General features: G+C 40.0%; 2 long non-coding RNA genes across 3 annotated transcripts in view; one reads left to right on the forward strand and one right to left on the reverse strand.

Moving 5' to 3' along the window:
• The window catches only part of LOC113459133 (uncharacterized), a 117558-nt gene that overhangs the window by 11570 nt on the left and 82888 nt on the right, over nucleotides 1–23100 (reverse strand). The window lies entirely within an intron of this gene.
• LOC141729118 (uncharacterized) lies at nucleotides 222–22475 on the forward strand. 2 transcript variants are annotated; one of them, XR_012580356.1, is made up of 4 exons: nucleotides 222–373; nucleotides 3216–3280; nucleotides 13391–13615; nucleotides 13903–22475. It is a non-coding gene; the product is annotated as an uncharacterized LOC141729118 (long non-coding RNA). The 2 variants fall into 2 exon arrangements; XR_012580355.1 differs by lacking the exon at nucleotides 222–373 and adding an exon at nucleotides 2595–2744.

Genomic DNA, 23100 nt, shown 5'->3' on the forward strand with positions numbered 1-23100 from the left:
TACTTTTCCATTTTTGACAATGTAATTCTAAGACTATTGGTATTTTTTCAGACAGCGAATTATAAAGTTAAAAAGGTAACTGTGCTTAGCAAACAGATAGGTCATAAACTAAATTGTACTACACTGTGTCTCCTCATTTCTGTTAGAGGGTCCAATTCTTAGTACTTTTAAGGACTTTAGAGAGCAATTTGTGAGGAAAGTGGGGAAAAGATAATTTACACAATTTTGCCCATGCCTCTGTTTTGAAAATTGTTTTCAGTTATATATATAAAGTTGTCTGAAGATTGCTCTTCTTCCATCAGCTGCCAGCAGCTTTGAGAAGCCACAGCACAGAAAGGGAAAGGAGAGGTACAGTGGGATCCCAGCCACAAAGGTAAATAATACAGTTCATCCAATGATGAGCCTACTTAGTACTCTCCACGGGCTTTTCAGAAGGGTCATACTAAAAAGAATATAGGCATTTTGGTACAGAAACAATTAAAGAAAATTTCTTCTTCGATTCTTGCCTTCATGTCCAGATTAGTTGTAGAGATGAGGAAAGGAATATGCCTGCATAATGTTGCATGTCTCTCCAATACATGTACAAACTGTGAAACTTTTTAAGTCTATGTAACCTGGTGTTCATCTGTGAGGGTATCTCTCTATGTTATCCAGCCTTTTGGAACAGGCTGCCCAGGGAAATGGTGGAGTGGATGTATTTCAATGACATGTAGATGTAGCATTTTTACAAACACAGTGGACTTTGCAATGTTAGGATAATGATTTGACTCAATGGCCTTAAAAGTCCTTTCCAACCTAAATGATTCTACGATTCTAAAAGAAAGAAGAGCACCAGCATTAGAGCATGGTTTCTGATTGAAAAGGTGTACTTGGTTGTTATAGTAACTTGACTTTTGCAAAGCTCACTTTGTGACAAAATAGAGGTCTTTTGCATTAGCAGTGGATCTTTTCTCAAAAGATGTAAAATTATATGTGCAAGATATATAATTTGAGAAGTTAAAAAAAATCTTCGCTTTGTCTTTGTAATCAAATTAAGGCAGCAAACACTTTCTGAGTCAGTGACAAAAGCAATAAAGCACGTTAAGTCTAAAAACTTTTTTAAGCTCCCCATAGATACAAATGGAGGAGAGACTTTTTCTGGCTTCTCAGCAGCAGAGGTAGTTTAGCTGTTGGGGGTGTTAAAGTCTCACACACGTTCAGATTCAGTATTCTGCCAAGTTTCCTATCATGTCGTTTTCTTAATAGGCAGGGCATGGGGGAGAAGATTGAACATTTTATCAAAAAGACTCATAACAAGGTCTCTTTGGTTGACTTCCAAACGTCCTTTGTAAGAGATCACATGCTTCTTTCCCTACTTCATAAGTTCTTTCTGAAAAAGGAAGATTTAATACACCTAGGGAGACAGGAGCATGTGTGAAAGTCTTGTCAACTGCTGACAAAGTGTCTTGATGCAGACATTAATTTGTAGAGTGTACTTGCTTTTGGGGGAAGATCAGTTTCACACATGTCCTGCTTATTTTTCTCTGACCTTTGAAGGCTAATTCAACATGTATACTTGATTAATTTCATGATCCTATCCAGTCTGCACAAAGTGCTCTCTTTGAGCATGTGTAATTAGCCATCTTTTCTTTGCTCTGTTCCTATAGCCTGAATGTAATGAGATACATAATGCTTTCCTAATGTGCTAGAAATTTTATAGGGTTTTTAACTGTCAGTTTGATTTGCTGTTACTGTATGTTCTTTCTGTAAATTGACCCATTCTTTCTCTCTCAACACCCCAGAAATTAAACCTTTAAGAAAGCATTCTTTTCATCCACATCTAGCTAATCTATAAAATCATATATAACACCACCACAGAATGCATATGCACAAGCACACACGCAGAACATATGTCTAATAAAAAATTTCCTCTCAGTATGCTTCCCTGATGCCATATTTGGGTGTTAAATTCAAGCAAAATTCCCCAGACCCAACATTATTCTCCAACTCAGATTTGCATATGTACAATCGACAGAGTGGGCAGTCAACACCCAGTCTCCCACCTTATCCATAAAAAACGTGTTCTGTTTCTGGGACTGACGTCTCAGTTTTGCCATCAGTTGCACATGCACAAACCAGCAGACAATGAATGTGCCTGTTGGGGCTGATGCATGTTTCTCTCACAAAAGCTGCAGAAGCAAAGGTCTCCAGTTTGGCAGAAGAAAGAACTCCATTTTGATCGGCTCACTAAACATGATGCACATATCCCAGTCTAGATTTTCACTGCATGTTGAACCTGAGATAAAAACCCTGACAGAATATTTTGGACCCCAGCAACAAGCTTTATACAGTCTGATTATGGATAGAGAGTACAGTGCTCTTTTTCACAGCTTAACAACAATCTTTCCTGAAACATTACTTCCTTTAAAACTTTCAGAAAAAGAAAATGTCACAGGTATCACAATTATTGCAGCCACATAATGATTAAGGAATCTCTACAACAATCCTGAAGTTCATGCTATTAGGATCAAATATCAAGCCCTTCACCAGCATAATGAGCACTTACACCAATAAAAGCCCAGTTTATTTTTTTCTACCCTTCTTTAACAAAAGCCTGCCCCTTCCACAGATCTATCTTCTCACAATAGCCAGAGATACAACAGTCTTTAACATGACTTGCACAAGACTCTATAGCCTAAGACAACATCAGGAATAAGAAATGGGACCTTCTGATTCACAGTCTCATGGTCCAATTCATAGATCATGTAAGTAAATATATTTTATATGTGTCTGGGAAGAAATATTGGTTCATGCATGAAGTTATTGTAACCTTCTGAAAAATGCTGTAACTTGTGGAAAGGCCAGTAAAGGCACTTAATGAAAGAGACTGCAAATAAATCTCCATTCCTCTGGAATAATGACTAAACAATCAGAAGATTGATTTTACAGTTTAATGTTTAATCAAAATGACTCATGCTCCAAAAAGTAAATTCTTTGTCTAAATTTTAATTAGCTCTAAGATGAACCACTCTGTCCATGCTTTCTTGCATTGCTCTTCTGCATTTACACCACAAATGCTCCAGCCTTCCTCAGGATTGAAAAGGTGTTTTATCATGATCAAAGACTGCATATCTACTGCACTGACTACATGTGTGCTGTCCAAGGAGTGAAGGCTTTGCTTCAGCTTAGCCACCCGTAAGATTGTGAAATGATATTGATTTATTCATATTTTTCAGAGGGTGGAAGCTTAGCTGCCCAGGGGGACTAAATGCTGGACTGTTCCCCTATGAAGAATCCAGCTGTAAGTTTGCAAATACTTGTTTGCTTAAGAGAAATCCACATTTAAATACCTCTCATTTTGCTAGGAGAATTTATTTTCAGGAGAACTGGATGAAATTTCACTCTATTCTACTTTAAATATAATAAATTTTTACAAGAAAGAGTTCCTTTCAGTGACAGTTCTAGGAGCAGTGTGGACCAATGGTTTGTGCATTCCTTCTCCAGGCACTGGGAATCTGCACACAGATTGTGCACACATGTACCCACATGTAAAGTTACGGGATCTTGTAACAGTACTTGGCTGTTCTGCTAATTCTTCATGATAGATAAACAATGTTTTTCTCACTGACACTGCTCAGAAAGTAGATAATGCAGAAAGGTTCTTTCAAGCAAGGAAGGAAAGAAGGATCTTGGAGGAGGGAACAAAAGAAAGACTAAAAGAAACAATATTAATAATCACAAGTCCCAAAAATATTTAGAAACTAGGGTTTATGTGTGTAGCTACCTGCCCAACATACAAATTTGTTACTTAAATTACAATCACAAGCCAAACAGAGTGTGGAGATAAGAACTCAGGCAATGCCAATTGTTTCTGTTTGGTTTTAAAATGTACTTTCTAATCTGGTTTAACTTTTTATATATAGCATGTCTGTGGTATCTCCTTTGTGCTACACTGTCTTTCTAGTCTGTTTACCTGTCATTTATGCTCTCCAGTATGTGCTGCAGTTTTACACAGCTGCTTTTCCTGCATTCATAGGTGTCATCCTACACCTATGCTCCTTTTTCCTTATCATTTCCAAAATGCAAAGCAAGATTTTATTTGAAGGAGGGCAAAATAATTTGCCCATCTCTATCACTGCCTTGAGAATTTTGAGACAGCTGAAGGCAGTATTTGAGAAAATAACTTAGCTCCCGTTCCATCTTAACACTGTTTTGGCCAGTCTGCATAAATATCTCCATCTCCAAGTAGAGATTATGTTTCACTTCCAGGTCTAAATACCCCCTCATGGTGTCTGTCCCACCAAGGCAGCACTAGTGCTGCATTTTAGTGCAGGAGAAGAAGCAGTGCCCTCTCTGACACCTGAATCATTTGCTCACACCACACTCTGCATACTCTTTTCTGGTGCAGCTCTCTGCAGAGGAGGAACCCTTGTCAGCTCCTGTTTCTACCAGAAATTTTTGCTAAGCTTTAGACCTGAATGTTTTTCTTCCCTAATCTGATCCCACTCCTTCACAGAAATGCTATGTCTTTTGGATTTAAGCATGTTGGCTGTGTCACAGTTCCAATCTGATTTGTGTGTGGCCGAAAATCTTCCATGATTTGCTTAGTTCTCCATTTGTTTCCCCCTTAGCTATAAATAAACAGTGCAAATGGTATATCTTTCTGAACTGCTCCTCCCTGTCCCATGCCAGGGACAGGAGGAAAGGGGTGTGGGGGTGTAGAGAGAATCCATCCACAACATGAGACAGGACAACTGAGAAAATTAATATAGAGGATGGCATATTTTGGAGCAGTTGGTGTCTTCAGGAACAAGATAAGGACAAATGTTTTCTTTTGTCGATTCCTGCAAATGTGATTTCACTGTCGAAAGCGAGCTGTTCTCTTTGGCACATTAGGAACTGAAAAACAGTAGAAACACCAGTAGAGTGAAGCACTCAGAAAGGGAGTTGGGGGGAGAACATTAGCTCAGCTCTTTACTACATGATATGTCTTGAAGACAGACCAAAGAGGAGATTATTATTGCCATCTCAGAAACCAAACCCATCCACGATCTTCATGTGAGAAACACATTCCAAAGTTTTTTTGAGAAGTACTGCAGAGACCACAACTCTTTTGTGACTGGGTGTGACTTCCCAGATGTGAAGTGTTCTGCTAGCAATCCATCAGAAACTAAACAGGCAAGTGTGAAATGTTGAGGATAGCAAACAAATGTGCTTATGTAGCTCTACACTGCACAGCAATGACTGGCAAAGAGAGGCTTTACAAAGTGAGGTCTCTGTGATCTTGAATTGCATGGTCTGGGAACACGCAGCTCCTGGTGGTCTTGTACTTATGGAAGTCAGGGGGCAGGAACATAGCTCTTCTAGAGCATATATATATATATATATATATATATATATATATATATAAAATTATATATCTATATATATAGAGATATAAATATAAATATATATATCCTAAAAGGATTTTTCAAAACTATACTTCAAGGTTGGTTTGGTTATCTCTCCTTTTTGCATTACATCAGCACTGTGCAGCTCTGTTTGAGCACCTCCCTTCCCTTAAAACCAAATTCCCAGCTGGTTGGAAACATTGCCCTCCTGTTGTTTTGTTTGGTTTTTTTTTAAGTAAATTGGAAAACACAGAGAGACCGCCAGGGTCTCATAGGCAAATTTGGGGAATATTCCTTCCAGCACTGAAGAAAATAATCAGTCAGACTTGGCAGAAGCAGGAGGGATTAGGTCATTGTCTAGCAGGAAAAGATCCCTTCTACTTAGCAGGACGTCACCAGACATTTTTATTTTCACACACAAGATCAGCAAGCAACAAGCCAGTTCATCTACTATTAAACAGTAGAGTCTCAAATGCTTAGCATAGCACTTTACAATTATCTCTTTCTGCTGATAACCAAGAGGCAATGAGCTGAAAAATCAATGAATATCATGTCAATTCATTGTGTATCAATGTTGTGACACAGTTGTTATGTAAGATGAGTTTCAGACACAATTAGTATAAACTTTCCATGTTGAAGATAGGGCACTTAGCTAACAATTTGGAAAATAACACTGAAGTTAGAGTAACTGTAGATGTTGGGGTATAAAAGAGAGAGGACCCTCCAGTAAGTCCTTTCAGTCTCTAGATTCTGCTAACTGATTTCTGCTAACAAGATAGAAAGGCTTTAGGATTATTATTATTATTATTATTATTATTACCATCCTTCATTCATTAAACCACTGCTGTAAGGGGTGTATATTATCCTAAAAAGGATGAGATTTTATAAAACCTGCCCATACTTACAACAAAACTTCCTACCAGAAATTGTATTGGTCCTTTCCTCCCTGTAGCATACCAATTTCTCAGGTCTATCAACCGCTCAGCCATTCAATAAGCCAAATAAATGTCTGCTTAGGTCCACTGATCTTTCTCATTTTAGAGCTAAGACAGATTTGAGGACTGAGTTAAGCTTGATTTCCCTGATGGATGATGCCATGTCCAAGCCCCAAAACAAGTTTCAGAAAATTCTATATTTGGCTTAAGAGTCAGTATTATCCATATTGAAACCTCAGCATTTCAAGCTGTGCAGCAAAATGAAGTTTGTATGCATAAAGAACAAAAAAAACCACCACTTCCTAAAAATCCGTAAAATGAGGGGGGAAAAGAGAATTCCTGTGGCTGTCTTGCTCATTTCTTGACTGACTGATATTTGTTGTTACAAAGGAGGGCACGGAGGATTAGCCAGAGCAATTTGTTGATCACACAGGCATCCCACTTTCAGTGCTATTCTCCATTAATGGACTTGTGGACTAGCAGAACGTGAATAACAGGGCCATACACTGCTGACTGCTGTGTACAAAGCAAGACTGGCTGTCACACTTATAAAAGAGTAATGACCAGAAATAGGAGGAAATAAGCAACTTTGTCCAGACTATTTCAAGTTAAAGGATACCAAGATATTAATCTCTTATTACGTTATGTAAGCAAAGCAATGTTTACACAAAGAGATCATGCCCCAGGACATGAACTAGCTGCTGCTGAAATTTAGAAGAAAATTTCTACTGAGAATCTCATTCTTAATTGACTGTGAAAATATTTCTTGCACCTTTCACATGGGCATCTTCCTCTGTGCACCCTGAGAGGATATTGTAGTCTTACTATAGCAAATGTAAGTTACTGATAAATTATTTTCTTTATTCAGAGTGATTCAGTGAGACCATAGCCTGAAAATTCCAGAAGCATCTTTGTGTGCTTTCTTGCCAAACCATTGATCTGATGGGTCAGTACCTAGCTGTCTGTGCCTTGCATTCTTTTTCTGACAGCTGACTCTTTTCTCATAACAACAAATCCTACAAGAGACCACGCAGAAGTGCTTGGAGAGCTGTGCTGACACTCAAAAATGCCAGTCTGGTGTGACAGTCATTTGGAGTTCCTAAGTCAGTTCTAAAATGCTCTGCTCAGTTTTTCATTAAGGTCTGGAAAAACAAGATGCCCCTGCTGAAGATGTAACCCACTCACAAGATGAAGGACAGGGGTGGTAAGGGATGTTGAGTATGTCCCCATAACCACGTTGAAGCAGCTATGCCCACCTACCACAGCAAACTTATTTATCTGCTGAAAATAAAAAATTACACTTGTCTATAGAAATTGTATGTCCTCTTCAGATAAGCAAAAGGTGTTTTATTTGTCAGGTCTGCAGAAGCTGATAGAACAGGAAAACCTGTTCCGTCCTCCTACTTCCACTCCCTTTTCTGATCCTTTCTCCAGCAGGAGCTTCCTCAGAGCCAGTACTCGCTTACACTGCATAAGAAAAAGTGAAAATATGCCTCTGAATAATCTCCATCGCTTTTGCTTATGTCTGTTATTCACTTTAAATTTCTGTCCCTTCCCCCTTGATGTCCCTTCATCTCTTTCAGCCCTCACTGGTCTTGCTCTTTCTTACCCTACCTCTGACTGCTGCCCACCCAACTGCTCAGACATTATTTTCCATCTCCCAAATTTCCAAACAGCTGAATTTAACACTTCTTCACCCTTTCATGAGCCTTCTTTCCCATCCATCATCTGCCTAGCAAAGGAAGTAGTAGCTACCACTTTTTGATGCTGTGTTTCCTTGTTGGAGATTTTTCACATTTTTTCCTTTCTCCCCGTTCCTATGCTGCACACCCACTTTGTTTTCTGTGCCAGAGTAGGAGAAACCCAAGAACAATGAGAAGAGGCTGAGTGCAGGCCTGTCTTCAATGCACACAGAAAGCACCTAAGAAATCAGTCACCGAAAGACCAATGATGGAGATATTTCACAAAGGCTTCAGAGTGGTAAACCACAGCTGAAAAGTCAGGCATTTTCTTCCCAGTAGGACCAAGCAGGTAACCAGCCTGGCAGCTCATTTAGCCATGGAAAGGTATCTCATCTAATAAGTGCAAGAAGCTTTGGTTTAGACAGGGGCACTTTGCAAAATCAAATCAGCCATTAAAACCTCCCCAAACCTCCATAAACCTGAAGTCTCATGGATTAAAAAAAAAAAAAAAATCATCTACATGAAAGCTGTCTAGGAGAGAACATGTCACAGGGGAGTAATAGTTGTCACAGACATCTGCAGGAAGTAGACATCACACCTGCATCTTTTTGACTGAAGTTCAGTATTAGACTACTCCTATCTCCATTTCATACTAGCTACTGTTGAGAGCAGATGGGTTTTTAGAGGATTCAGCCTTAATACCACCAGTAGTTTAGGACCATGAAATGGAGAAAATGAACCAGTGCTATAGCCAAAGGCTTTATGGTTTTTTTCTCTCTACTATTAGATTTTTTTAAATTTGCATTGGATAGTCAGTTAAAGTTCTTATACAAACTAAGGGAAAAAAACAGTCATTTTTTGTATCTTGGTATTTTCCTTTAGAACATGGACATGATTTTATGTACCCTGAGTACAGAAAACATTGCAGAAAAAGAAAATGCTACATTGCAGGTAAATCTTACATATACAGAATTTAAATAATTTTGTTATTCATCCAGTTGACACAAAGCCACATTGAAACATTTTTACTCCAATTAATGACACCATTTCACAAGAACTCCTATTGACTCTAACTGGACTATTCAATTAAAGCTGACTCCAAATACACTGTATTGCAGCCAAGGGTTGCATTGACTTCACATTTCAGATCAGCCCTTGCTAAAACAGTGTCCAGCATGAGGAGTGTCAGAATTCAGCTCATAATGAGGGAGTTATGGGAGGTTAGCCCCTTTTCTATCCTCACATTGTGAAAGGTGCCTGGCGGATGTACAGGATGAAACCTATGCATCAGATGATTAGGGTGAAAGCAGCCATTAAATTAAGGACAGGAAGGGATATTCCTTTCCTGTTCACATTGGAAAGAGACCAACAGGGGGTCAAGAAGGTGTTTCCTTTCCTCTGTATTGTGAGACACTGTCCTCTTTTAAGGAGTGCACCTAATGTCATTTCAGGGAGCTATGACACCAATGACAACCACAGTCACTCTTCTTTCCCTCCTGTGGCAGGTGTCAATTTTGAGGTGTTCTACTCTTGTCCTCAAGTGAGTCTTGTGGGTAGTAGGAAAAATTCTGGAAGTCACCAAGTACTATCACACTCAGGGAGGCATTCTGATTATTTTGGAACTGGACAAGTGAATTAGACCTAGTCATAACTGGTCCTTCTATGTGTGGTTGTACCTGTGTGCAGTCTATGCAGCACTACAGAAGAGGGTGGAGTAGTTTGAGATGCTGTAATTCTGAGTAGTTGTGTGGTCTGTTTTGCTGGATTTTATTGGAAGAGCTTCTTTCCTGTTCTATTTGGTGTAAATGACAAAATGAAGCCATGGTTAAAAAATAAACCAGCCCCAGTCGTCAGGAGCATTGTAATGCACACTCACATCTTGACAGTTTTTCACAGCTTTCCAGTGTAGGAGGAGAGTGCTTGCCACTAGAGCTGTAAATATAGTTTTTAGAGAAGGTTCCTGCTACTTTTTGGCCTACATGCATTTGAGAAACAAAATTGAGTATGGGCATACTGAATTTTTGAACAGGACATTGTAAAAATATGAAACAACAAGGAAATTACAGCTCAGAAATCACAGAAAATTAAAACTCAACATAAGCAAAGAAAAAAAAAGAGTTGAAGAGGCAGAGGAATATTCAATATAGAGAGCTGTTAAAGCAAGGATAATGGTTTTACAAGGAGATTTTAATTCAAAAGGATAATGAAAAAGAAAACAAAGAGGTAATAATCATCCATCCATCTCAGCACAAATAGTTGTTTTGTACTGCGTGTGAAAATGTCATCTGTGATATAATTTCCCAAACATATAATATTCCTGCTATTAATATGCATTTGCCTGCAATGAGGAACAAGACCTGAAGTATAAATTGGAATATAGGTTTTTTTTAAAAAATACCTAAACAACTACTATTTCAGTCTACAAGACCAACAACAAAATTACAATGAAGTCCTTACAAAAGAGACAACAAGAGGTCACAGAAATGTCAAATGCAGTATCTTTTATGTGATATACTCCAGCCACCCAGCAGCACTGCAAGCTGCCAAACCAAGCCTGAGCAGAGAGGATATTGCAAACCATATCTCATCATTTCAGTAATATGCTCCAGTCTTGACTTGAAAGAGGACAATCTTGGTGCTTATCAAACCCTTAAAATTTTGCTCACATTGACAGTAAGACAGAAGAGTGGAGGCATCCTTCTCAATGACTTTGGGAAAATTAAGATTTTTAGAAATTCAGTGAGATTACTGATAAACCCTTCAGTGCTTTTTAAACAGCTATTTCTGCTTAGGTTGTCAATATTCTAATCAGTATGTCAGAAGGCAAATGCCTTGTAGCAGACCAGTTGTACTTAACCCAGTTCTTCCAAAATAAGTAAGTAGCCTTCAATCATTTCGCACTATATATAGGTTGGCCCTCAGGAAAAATTGCATCTAAATACCTAAAGTGTATGTGTGACCTAATTCACAGTAATGTTGTAATGTTTCTGAGGACAAAAAATCAAAAAGCAAAAAAGCTACTGAAATCCGAGGTCCAAGTTCAGCAAATCATCATGCAAGTTCCTAACTCTATGCTCTGCTAATAGTTTTCATTTACATTTTGATACCAAGCAGTCTTAAAAAAAAAAGGAAAAAAGTTGAAGACATCACAACAGTGTAATTTTCTTCAATCATACTATCTCCCCTTGAGAACAAAATCACACTGAGAATCACGAGAGACGTGTGGGTTATGATAGTATTGAAAATCCCTCTCCTTCACTCTATCTAAAAAGATATCAAAGGAAATTGTCTACTGCACATTGTGGGCATAATCCACTATTACTTTTACAGTAATGCTGAAGGACTCTGCAGAGGGAACGTTAAACACAACAGTGTTGCTTTTACAACCTCTAGTGCTGTGGATGCACTGCTTATTTCTTTGGGTTCTTGAAACATCACATAAAATATATGGATGGCTCCCCAGGTTCACTCCAGAGATTCACCTCATCCGTAGCCTGCTTTCAGATGGCTGCCAGAAGAAGATGATGGGGGAAATAGAGCTGTAAAACACACAAGCAGCAGGGTGATCCTTCCCCTGGCACACCTTCCCACCTTCCAGCTTATTTAAGTGAAGATAGATTTTGAATGGGTGTTTAAAAGAGGCAGATTTCACAGTGGTGAAATCCCATGTGTGCTGTTTTGACAACCCAGTTTGTAACCTCTGGTCTAACCCCAGTGTGGGTAAGAAGTATGACACAGTAATTTAACACTGCACATTTTCTCAGTGGATCAGCATACATATCCAGGACAGGAATTTCTTGGTCCTCAAAATTATACTGCTACAAGCAGGATACTTAGCACCAACATGTAATTCATTGTCCCTGCTCAGCCTGTGCATCTTTCATTCTTTGCATAAGATAGTATCTTTTTATATTTCCATCTATTAACTCTATTTTGAATGGGGGATTCATGTTCTTTTCTGTCTTTACCACCAGAGGAAGAAAAGAAGACCTCAGTCATACTCACTGCCTTCAGTAGGATTGCTCTCCCAGATCTCTGTGGGCTCTGCTGCTTACTAAGAGAAAAACCAACCAGATTCTAAGGCAGGGTTGTACAGTGGGATGTAGGTAAAATCAGAGCTCAGAATACACGGGTCTTCATCCTGGCTCTGCTATTTGCCTTCTGGGTGATCAAGGTTGAAGCATTTTGCTGTGTCTCAATGACCCACTCAGTAAAAATGATGCAGATACTTCTTGTGAAGTCTTTTCTGGTTTATGCCTTCCATAGCAATGGTTTTTGCTGGTTTGTTTTGCTGTCATATGCTCCCACGTTTTATTCCCAGGCTTGTTGAGACCCCTAAGACATGCAATGGGACTAGATGAAAAATATAAGAAAACCATATAGAGTTTTACAGACCATGTGCTGGACAGTTATCATCTGGATTCTGACATTACAGAGGAGACAATCTTGGTGAATTGCTGTTGAAAAAAATATTATATATTAAGAATAAATCTGAAAAAGAAGTGTAAGGAGATGAACTCACCATGCCCAACATAACACAAAATTTTGATGGCTGTATAAAGGTCTGTGGGGCTTCTAATGAATGTATCATATCTTCATACTCATTTATTTTATGGGAGTTCAGATGCAGGGGGCTCGAGGGGGGTTGTTTATTTGGTGTGTTTGGTTGGTTCATTTGTTGTTGTTGTTTGGTTTTTATAATTGGTTCAAACACATAAGCTGAAAAACTAATCTGGAAAAATTTTAATCATTTAAACAAATCACCTCAATAATTTTTTGTCATTCTAAGCTTCTGCCTCCAGTGCCAAGACTTCAAAAGATTATTTCTTTCCTTTGGTTACAGAGCATTAATAGATGTCCAGTGAATGCAAACAGTGGGGGGAAAGGCAACACATACACAAAAACCATGGGAGATTAAATGTTTACAGAAATTGTGCTGGAACAGCAAATTATTACTGTTACAAATATTTTGTGAGAATTCGGGATATTTATGTGGACTGGAATAAACCCTGAAATTATGCATTTAGCCAGCCTGAAGAAAAGGAAGCATTTTGAAAACAGACTGGGAGACGCTCATATCTCCCATATTTTTGCAATATGTGATTGAACCTACCATAACAGCCATAATACTGTGGCTTTGCTAATTAGCTACCCTTCAGTAGCACACTGTCTAATAAGAACATCAACCTTAGAAGTCTCTCACAGCAAAGATGTTTCAGAAAGCTGTAGTGAGATTTGCTATTAAATGTGCCTTTCTTAATTCATCTCATTAAGAGCATAAATCGAAAAGATATCTAGCTCACCATCTACCCTTTTCCTGTCTTCTGCACCTCCTGTCTTTCTTCCTGCTGCACCATGCATGCTCTGAGGAATAAAGCTGCCTTTATTTAATTGTACATTGCAGGGAAGAAGAACTCAGGTTTCAGTGGGACCTCAGGTGGTGCCAAGCAGCAGCAGCAGCCAAGGATAAGCTTAGAGCGGAGGTATGAGGATGAGATACAGACTCCTGCTTCACCCAGTTCAGCAAAGCTGCTTAGTCTGCTCTACTGTGAGGGACAGCACCTTGGCAAGGAAAACATCAGCTTCTCATACATAGACAGGAGCAAATAAACCTGAAAAACAACATCAGGTAGGAGCACAGCAGAAAAGCTGCCAGGTGGGAAGCAGGGAGGGGGAGTGTTGAGTTAGGGGGGAAAGATTAATTAATTAAAATCCTTCCATATCAGGAAGCTGCCCATATCCTTGTGCTCTGAAAGGGTGAAGCAGTCTCACAGACACTTTTTTTTCCAGCACTGCTGCTTCAAAGCCCCACAGGAAAAATCTGCACAAGGGCTGCACTGAAAATGAGAGCAAACTGGGCATTGGCCAGAGTCTGGCATCGTGAAACATGTTTCATTCTTATCTTCTCTTTCTTAGGAGATGCCAGGCGCTATGGACTGAAGCCCAGCATGGCCCAAGAAAGAACTGTGCTGGTTATAGTGCAGCAAGGCAGGTCATACAGTAAAATTGAGTGCTTCTGAAGCAAGCTATGTTACTGCCAGCTCTTTAAGTAGAGCGCAGAAACTTTTGTTAATAGGGATGTTTCAAGCTGGGTTTTCTGAGAAAGGACTCTGCTTTGCCTCATGTTGCATCATCAGATTTGCTTTCATGCTATTCTGAATATCCCACTGAAGTCTAAGAAATTCCATGGACTATCTCTTTCCTCTGGATCTGGTGTATGATTGTTTGTCCAATTAACACAGGTAGTGGAAAAGACCCAAAGCCACAAAGCAGAATAGTAACTAGAAAAAGATTTCTGAGGATCCCAAAAGCTTTGGGGAGAGTTGTGGGAAGCAGAAAACTCCAACACCATGCATGCTGGTACGAACAGCCCATGGCAAATAATCTTTTCAGTAAGTCAGCATTTCCAGTTTTCTCTCATTATACAGTATTTGACATGACTTGTCTCTGAAACAGAAAACCCCAGATATGAACAAGGATTAACTGAAATGCACTGCCATAAACCTAGCCTACTTTAGGTTGTGCTGAGCTGAGAGAGCTGTAGATGTACTATACCCAGAGCAAGCAAGGCTGAAGCTCCATGCTGCAGGAAGAAGGGAAAAGGAAGGAGGTGGGGAAGAGGTGGATGGCAATGCCACAGCATTTCACAAGAAGTGCCTGGCCCTCTGCAGGACCCTGTGGACTTCACGGATGGCAGCTTTTGGCAGGAATCCCTCCAATGACCTCTCACCTCGAGGGGGTGGTGGACCTGAGGAGCATGAAGATGGTTTTTCTCCCCTGCATCTGCAAGTTGAAGTGCCAGTGCTGGTAATGCTAAGCGCTGGTGAAACCACCATCTTTGTTTTTCTCAAATAAAGATGTAAAAAGTGGCATGGAAAAGTCATCCCACTTAAAGAGCTGCAGTTTCAGCAAGCTACTTTCTGAAAGGCAGCAGAATGTTTGTCTTACCATCTAGAGTCTTAAAATCACATCTGTCTCCTGAGCAGTGTTTCTCTATTCTCCCCTTTTTAGCTGTCTCTCCCTAGTGAAAGGACGATCCCAGCAAGGCCAGCTCTGCCCCAAACATGCAGCCCATCCTCATTTCTCTCTCCCTCCTGACGCCCTCCAGCAGACTCTGGGGGCTTTTGTTTCCTTGTGCCTGTGGTGATGCTCAGTCTCTCCCCTGCCTCCTTCAGCCCCAAGCCTGTGCTGCAGCCAGCCTGCATGCTTCATTCCACAGGAGCAGCTGTGACACAAATTAAACAAGGAGCCACAGAAGATTTCACAAGAAAGACCAAAAAACAGAAAGGAGGAATCCAGAAGTGGTTAGTTTTAATGTCAAAATGAAGTGTGGAGCCTGTTTTGGCAGCAGAACCTAGGAAAGTCAGACATTCTCAGAAATTACCCTGCACATTTAGGCTCCATGCCAAGCTTTACCCTGTTTCTTCCAGGTGTGTTGAAGAAATTTGTTTCTTCTGTCTCTTTGCCTGACAGCTGCATCCCTAACAGGAAATAAGATATGATATCTCAATTGCCATTGGCACCTCACTTTTTGAACACTTTCTTTATTTCCTGCAACCAGTGCATTACACTTGGAATTCAAAATGTGGAGACAAAAGGTCCAATTGAAGAAAACAACACTCAGACTGATTCCATTAAAACACTCAATATATAAAGGAATATTTTAGCCAGGATTGCAAGAAGCAATGAAACATCACCCTCTTAACAGTACCATTTTTTTTTTCTGCTTCCACCTACTACATCTATACAACATGAAATGTTTTAGACAAAGCCACACCCCATGAACATGGCAGAGGCAAATCTACCCCTCTGAGAACAGGGAGTGCATAAACCAACCATTTTCATATCAGCACTACTGGCATATCTCAATAAACCTATCTAATGCAACTACTTCAAACACAGTAAGCCACTATTGCATTTCACTGCACAGTCTCCATCTGAAAAGGTTATTGTTGTTACAGTCTAGATGTTACTTCACTTAGCTCATCCTATGAGAGATGCTAGATGCAAAAGTCGAGATTATTACCAAGATAACCCCTCTGTCAGTCCTTGTAAGTTGCTCCTCTGATCTCATCCAAAAATAAGATTACCCAGAGGCTTTAATGAACTATATTTAATTGATGCCTGGTATTAACTGCACCTTCATAAGAGAGATAATATCTTTTCCCCAGACACAGATCACTCATACCCTCACATAAATCTAGTGTTTGTCGAGTGGGCCCATTTATATCATCTTACAAAATGTCAGACAGATCAGTTCTTGCTCCAGTTTCTAATTTCCTGATATAACGGATATGCACATCCACAGTTGCCAGGCAGCAGATCTCAGGCTGCAGCCTCCACGGCATTTTCTTCCCAATTTCTACATTAATTATTGACAGGTTAAAATATATTAATTAGTAACAGCCAGGAAGAGCATCCTTCATTGTTAAACACTGGGATTACCTGGCATAGCAAAAGAAGACAAGTAATCTTTAGGGCAATATCTGAAGGATTGATTGAAGCAGAAATGTACAGAGGATATCCTCAGAGGCAGGAGCTCCCTTATCCAGCACCAGGCATGTCCTTTCTCCTTTTCACCTGTATCACCAGCACAGGCTCAAGCCTTATGCTGTGTAGAATGAGCCATAACCAGGACAGTTAACTGTGTGAACCCCTGTGTCTGCAGGGCCTTGAAGAATGCCCCACAAGGCTGAGGAAGGGCAAAAGTTGGCAGGTTCAGCTTCTCTTGCTGAATAAAATACATTTAAAACATCATCCAAATCTGGGCCAAAATATTACCAAAATTGCAGATAGACACAGCCCATCTGAGTTCAGTTCTTCTGAAGAGGAGCTAGACCTTGGACTTGGTCATACTGAGGACGACGTGGTGTTTCTGCTTGCCTCAGTGCATTTCTGTTACCACTTTGTGCACAAGACTGCAGGAATAAGTTTTCCTGATGCAGACTTAGCAACACAAGTGCATGAGAGGAAAAGGGAGACAGCCTGCCATGCTTGGTAGCAGCGCCTGGATGGGCCACATTCCTCACAGCTGAGAAAATTACAGTCCTTGGGGCTGATGATGAGATTTGCCCCAGGGTACGCAATCTCTGCTCTTTGTAGAAAAAAGTGCCTCATCAAGCATACTCTGTGCTGGGAGATACACAACCTGTAGAATCAGAAAAAAGCCAGCAAAGCCAAATAACATCAGGTCCAGTATCTGCTACTGATTATCACCTGAAAGATAACCAGTCCTGAGAATTTTTCCCCATCAGAATGCAAATAAAATATCTTCTTTCTCACACTCCCGGCTGAATACAAAATGGGAGGGGAGCAAAAAAATTCTCGAAGTAATAATACTAAGATAATCATTCATATATACAATGAGTATGAGCACTGTGTTTCTCTGATGGTACTACTTTAAAGAGCTGCCATCCAGCTGTATGAGCATTCATTTGCACACACATATAGATCAAAGGACTCTAGCCTACCCCAAAACCCTCTACTTAGATGGTCATTGCCAGGAAAATTGCTTAGTCATCATATACTTCCAACAGGTAAGATCAAAGGGAACCATGTATGAAAAACAGATTTCTCCATCTATCTGTTCACACAATCTGCTTCTATACCCTTAAGAAACAGAGAGCCAAATACACCAGTAAGCTCCACTTGTCACATGCACCAGCTAAACACCTGTTGCTGGGTGATATCAGAAAAAAATCTTCCTCTGATTCTATACTTATGAAATAATGGAGACTGTGCTTTCCCAGTAAGGGTGCATCTGCTGATGCTTGCTTTGCCCATCCTCTGTCTAGTCCTTAACTATTCATGAGCCAGGAATTATTGATTTCCAGGCTTTATTAAAGGCTCTGATTATTCATTGAGGTCTTAGTGGGTAACTAGAGGAATGATTTGTCACCGTTCAGTCATTTGAAATATTGTTAGTGGTCAGCACAACCTCCCCTGGCTTGTTTTGCCAACGTGATTTAAGACTGAGGGTGTGCATCTGCAGACTGTAGCCGAGGCATTTGCTTTCCTGTGACTCCTGGAATTAAGCTTCTCTTCTATAGTACTGAAAGTCCTCCATCTCCATTCATTCAGCAGGAGTTTGAGGACACTGAGCATTGGAGTGATATTCCTGGTGCATTCTGTGAAAGTGATCCTGAAAGCACAAAGACAGACACAAACGAGGCACTAAGGGATCAAATGCCTTGTCTGCCTCTGTCTCTCTCTATTTTGAGAGAAAATACTCTTTTTCATGTGTTGCCCTTTTCATTTCATTTCAAAGAGTACACAACTTTTTCCACATTAAAGTGTCTTCATCTGCGGCCAAATAAAATCATTTTGATATTCAAGGCTTTTTTAGATTCATATCCTTGAAGTCTGTAGAGACCCATTAAAAGCTGTGAGGTATCCTCCTCATTAAATGTGGCTCTACAGATGAGCATAGGTTGTAATAGGTTCTTTTCAGTAACACTGCTACAGTACAAGCATCATATCAGGGTAAAAAACAAATTAAAACTCTCTTAGTCAGAAGCTTATCTAGGCTTGAATTAACAGCCTGCACATCCAACTACCCGTTTGCTGTGTGCACCCTTGCTGCAAATGTTCAACACCTCACGCTGCTCCTGTAATTGTGTTGAAAAAGGCCATCAGATTCAGAGCACTGTTTCTCATATTTCTGAATTACATTTATAGACTAAGGCACTCCAGGGTACAGCGTACGCTTATCTTTCTGCACTTTAAAACATGGCAGGGGTACTGCAGTCCTGGACTAAAGATGCATTAGCAGAGTCATGTGGTGACAAATTGCATAACACCTGCTTTTACTAGGTTTAGCTTCAGTCTGCTATTAGTCCCTCGCTTTTGTGAACAATGTGTTTTCCTGTGAAGGAATAATATAAAACTCGGTCAAGGCAGAGCTGTAAATAAATACCAATACATTCAGCTGAAAAAGATTTAGAGAGCAACCAGGAAGGCCAAAAAGCCTGAAAGCGCAAAGTTTACACGCAGGAGACTGGTGGCACATCACACCATTGCCTATGTCACTTCACACAGCACTACAGGGCAGAGGTTTGGGTCTATCCCAAGGATAAGGTTGCTCATCCCAAGGATAAGGTTAAATCTCCTCCATTTGGGTCACAGTCCACATAGCCAATGTAGGCTGAAGGAGAAATTGCATCCTGTGGGGCCAGGCACTGCTGCACTATTGCTCTGAAGGCAGCAGCAGCCATTTAACCCTGCTTGCACAGGGTATTTTGGAGCACTCAGCACTGGCTGCTCTTGCTGGAGTACAGTGCAAAGGCATTGTCCTGGGGTCATGGAATGTGGAGGGTATTGCAGGAACCAGCCATAGTATGGTCCCAATCACCCCTTGACCTCCACACTGCACCACAAGAAAGGGAAGATCCTTATCAGCAACATGGAACCATAGAAAAAAATTGGGACTTTCAGCCACAACTGGAAAGAAACCAAGAAAAGACAGGCTAATTCCCACTTTTTGTGGTAACCCTTATGGAAAATTGTACCAAAAATTATGTCTTTCACTGCTCTATCCTGCAGCAGATTATATCAGAAAATACAGCTTGCACTGTGTTTGGTATATTCACAGGAGAGAGTGAAACCCAGACTTGTGGGACATGGAGAAGTACTCCAGCTGAAGATTGAAACTCGGGTCAAACAGTCCCAGGGCTCATGGGAAATATACTGAATTAGCCAGTAGTGCGCATCAAAGTTGTTTTATATTATTATTATTATAACATCTTGGAAAGAAATAGGAATATGGAAGAGCAAAGGAAAAATATTTAAACAGCAAGAAGAAAGGTAAGATGATAAGAAAGGCTGAATACAAAATACTCCTTGCTGAAACAGGCACTTAGCCCCAGCACCAGAAAGGCACATCTGGTGGTGGCCTAGGACTCCCAGAAATTTCCTTGTGGTTTTTGTTTGGAACATGTAACATTTAAAAAAAAGACACCAAATTGAACATATCTGCTTTTGTTCAGCACAGAATTCCAACTATATTTTCACTTCAGAAATGTGACACAGGTATATGTAGGTAAACAGTTTTCATGCTTCTGAGTTATGGAAAAAGGGTTGTATTACAAGTTGGTGTGGCCCACATGCTAACAGGAGTCTGGGGTAGCTGTTTAGGAACTCTGATAAAGCAATGTCATCGCTATTTTATGAGACTTATATGCAACACAAATACCCCAATGTTACTTAAGAAACTACCCTTAAACCATCTGCAAATCTTAATTAACTGAATGATTCCTGCTGCACTGCTGAGCCTTGCTGCTGTTTCCTTGGCCTGACCCCACAGTGAGGTGGGGTCTCCTCCAGAGATCACAGAATCACAAGGTTGGAAGAGACTTTCAAGATCATCGAGTCCAACCTGTTCCCTGACACCTCAACTAAACCATGGCACTGAGTGCCACATCCAGTGTGGTGCTCATGTGTTTTTAAACATATCTAGGGATGGTGACTCCATCACCTCCCTGGGCAGACCACTCCAGTACTTTATCACTCTTTCTGTGAAAAACTTCTTCCTAATATCTAACCTCTATTTCCCTTGACACAGCTTGAGCCTGTGTCCTCTCGTTCTGCCAGTTGCTGCCTGGAGAAGGAGAACAACTCCCACCTGACTACAACTACGCTTCAGGGAGTTGTAGAGAATGATAAGGGCGCCTCTGAGTCTCCTTTTCTCCAGGCTAAACAACCCCAGCTCACTCAGCACTTCCTCATCTGACAGATGAGACATGGGACAATCTCATGGAAGGCTAAAGTCTATGCCTGGCTCATACGCCACTTCATTTTATGGTGATAAAATCACCAAGCACAACATCTTCCCTTTTCACTAGTTATAAAACACTGGTACTTACAAACCTCCTGTAATTACCAGAAAGGCTGGAAGGCACAATCCAGGTCTGCAAAGCATCTTGTGATTTTTCACAAAGGAAGCTATCAACAGATTTACAGGTAAAAAGAGGGAGAAGAGGCAACTGCCTCCCTGCTCTGCCCTGCCTAAGGCGCTCTCCTGCACAGAACGCTTGGGGAGGTGCACTGCTGCTTTCAGTCAGGTTGTTATGCAAGGAGAGAGAAACAACTTTCTGCTCAAGGCAATGACCTGGAACCCAGAGAACTGTCTTTTAGCTTTAAGACTGCTGCAGATTTCTTACTGGCTTTGACTTAGCTGTTTAATCTTCCTGCACTTTCAGTTATCCTGTTAGGAGAATCAGGAGATAACCCTTTTAACTCACATGGGTGTTGTAGGTGCATTCAAGTTGCTGAAGAGCTCTGATACTAAGATGATTTAGGCTATAAAAGCACATAAGTATATCAGGAATTCTGTAGCTAGCTGATTCCTATTTCATAACACCCACTAAAACTGGCATATGGAGTTCTTAATCCATAGATAAATTCATTTTAATCCCCAAATCTAGTCAATGGCACCGGTTTGCTTCAAGAACAATGTACACTCAGAGAAATCTTGCTATTCCAAACCATCTGGATATTACTGGGTTAAGAGGAGCCAGAAAAAATAGGAAAAGAAATAAAAACAATGGAGAAATAAAACCATTTAATTATAATCATTCATAATTCATCAATGTTTCAGCTGGTGTGTTTAAACTTTTCACAAGTAGAACCTTGCATAAATTCCCACATGCAAAATGTCATTCATGCTAATTTAGTTTTTGCAATTCAGAGGCCAGTTCAGGGACACTGTACTTCAAAAGTGTAGAGTTAGTTTCAAGCTGAACTATGAACAGAATAAATGTCTCGAATAAACTAATCATGGGGTCTTTCTTTTTACTGTAGCAGATCACATCTTAACAAAAGCAGCAAGGATACTGAGGATTGCATACCACAGAGCAAAGAGGGTATAAATTGCATTGACAAGTACATAACTAGTGAAAACACCATGATATAAAGAAAATCATATAATGTTACATATGAAGTGTCCTCTCATAGATCAAACTTCAGACTGAATACAGTGAACTTAGTGGAATGAGTATCACTCTTGTAGTATGACTAATGCAATCATCTCATTCATGTGACCTGACAAGAGCTTTCTGTATGCGAGATTTAAGGTCAGAATTTAATAACATCATTGAGCTAGAGCTAATGTCATCTGGAACTTTAAATCTCTCAGATGGAAAGTTATCAGCAGATAAAAACCTTTTGTTGAGTTCAGTTAGTGATTCAGAGAGGTAAATTTGCTGAAATGTCAAGACTGAAATGAAAGGTAGTGTTAACATTCATTCTTTCACAATAAAGAATGAATTTAGGAGCTCAGGAGGGCTGGTGTGTAGAGCCCTAGATAAAAACCAAGCACAGCCTGGGCAGATGCTATTTCAAACTTAGTCTTCTGCCTCCATGTTTCATTTAAAACATATCAGAAGACAAAACAAAAACAAAGAAAAAGATCATCTATTTCGCAACTGGGTGTCTTTTAGCTAAATAATTAGCTAATGTCCTTCTAGCAGTTTGAGGCACTGGTGTAGGAAAGTGGCAATGGTAGAAAACAATAAATACTTCATGTGGCAGCCTAAATAAACCTTAAACTTTGAAAAATGAGAGAACTTGGCTTTTGTTTCCTAACACATATTTCTGTTGTAAAAGATCATGATTTCTAGCCTTCCTGCAACCTGGATTTGATGGCAAACCTTCATCAGATTATAAAAAGAAAGAAATCAGGTTTTTAAAGGGATAAAAAGGCATCACTGTGTTTTAAAAATTAGCAAGGGATTTTTTAAATGAGAGGATGAGTTGTATTGCCAGGAGACATTTAGGTCTATCTATATTACCAGTAGCAGCAGCAGACAAAGGAAAAGGAGCCCATGAAAGAGTTAAGGATCAGGGGCATGGTTAGGATGGCAACACAAAATAAAATTACCAGTTTTCTTTTATAGGTGACTTTACAGGTGAAATAAATCCAGGGCCTTCATCAAACTTGGCTTGAGATAAGCATTTGATGAAATGTCATGTGGGAAAATATTTATTAAGCAAGAAAAGACAGAGATTAGTGGAAGAAATACAGTGATATGCATTTTAAATGGAAGTTCTTGGGCAAAATGGAGCTGACCATGGCTGTAGCTGAAAAATCAGCTTGAACCATTCACAGCTCATATCTTC

Source organism: Zonotrichia albicollis, chromosome 1, assembly GCF_047830755.1.
Source record: "Zonotrichia albicollis isolate bZonAlb1 chromosome 1, bZonAlb1.hap1, whole genome shotgun sequence".
In the NCBI taxonomy this organism is placed as follows: Eukaryota; Metazoa; Chordata; class Aves; order Passeriformes; family Passerellidae; genus Zonotrichia; species Zonotrichia albicollis.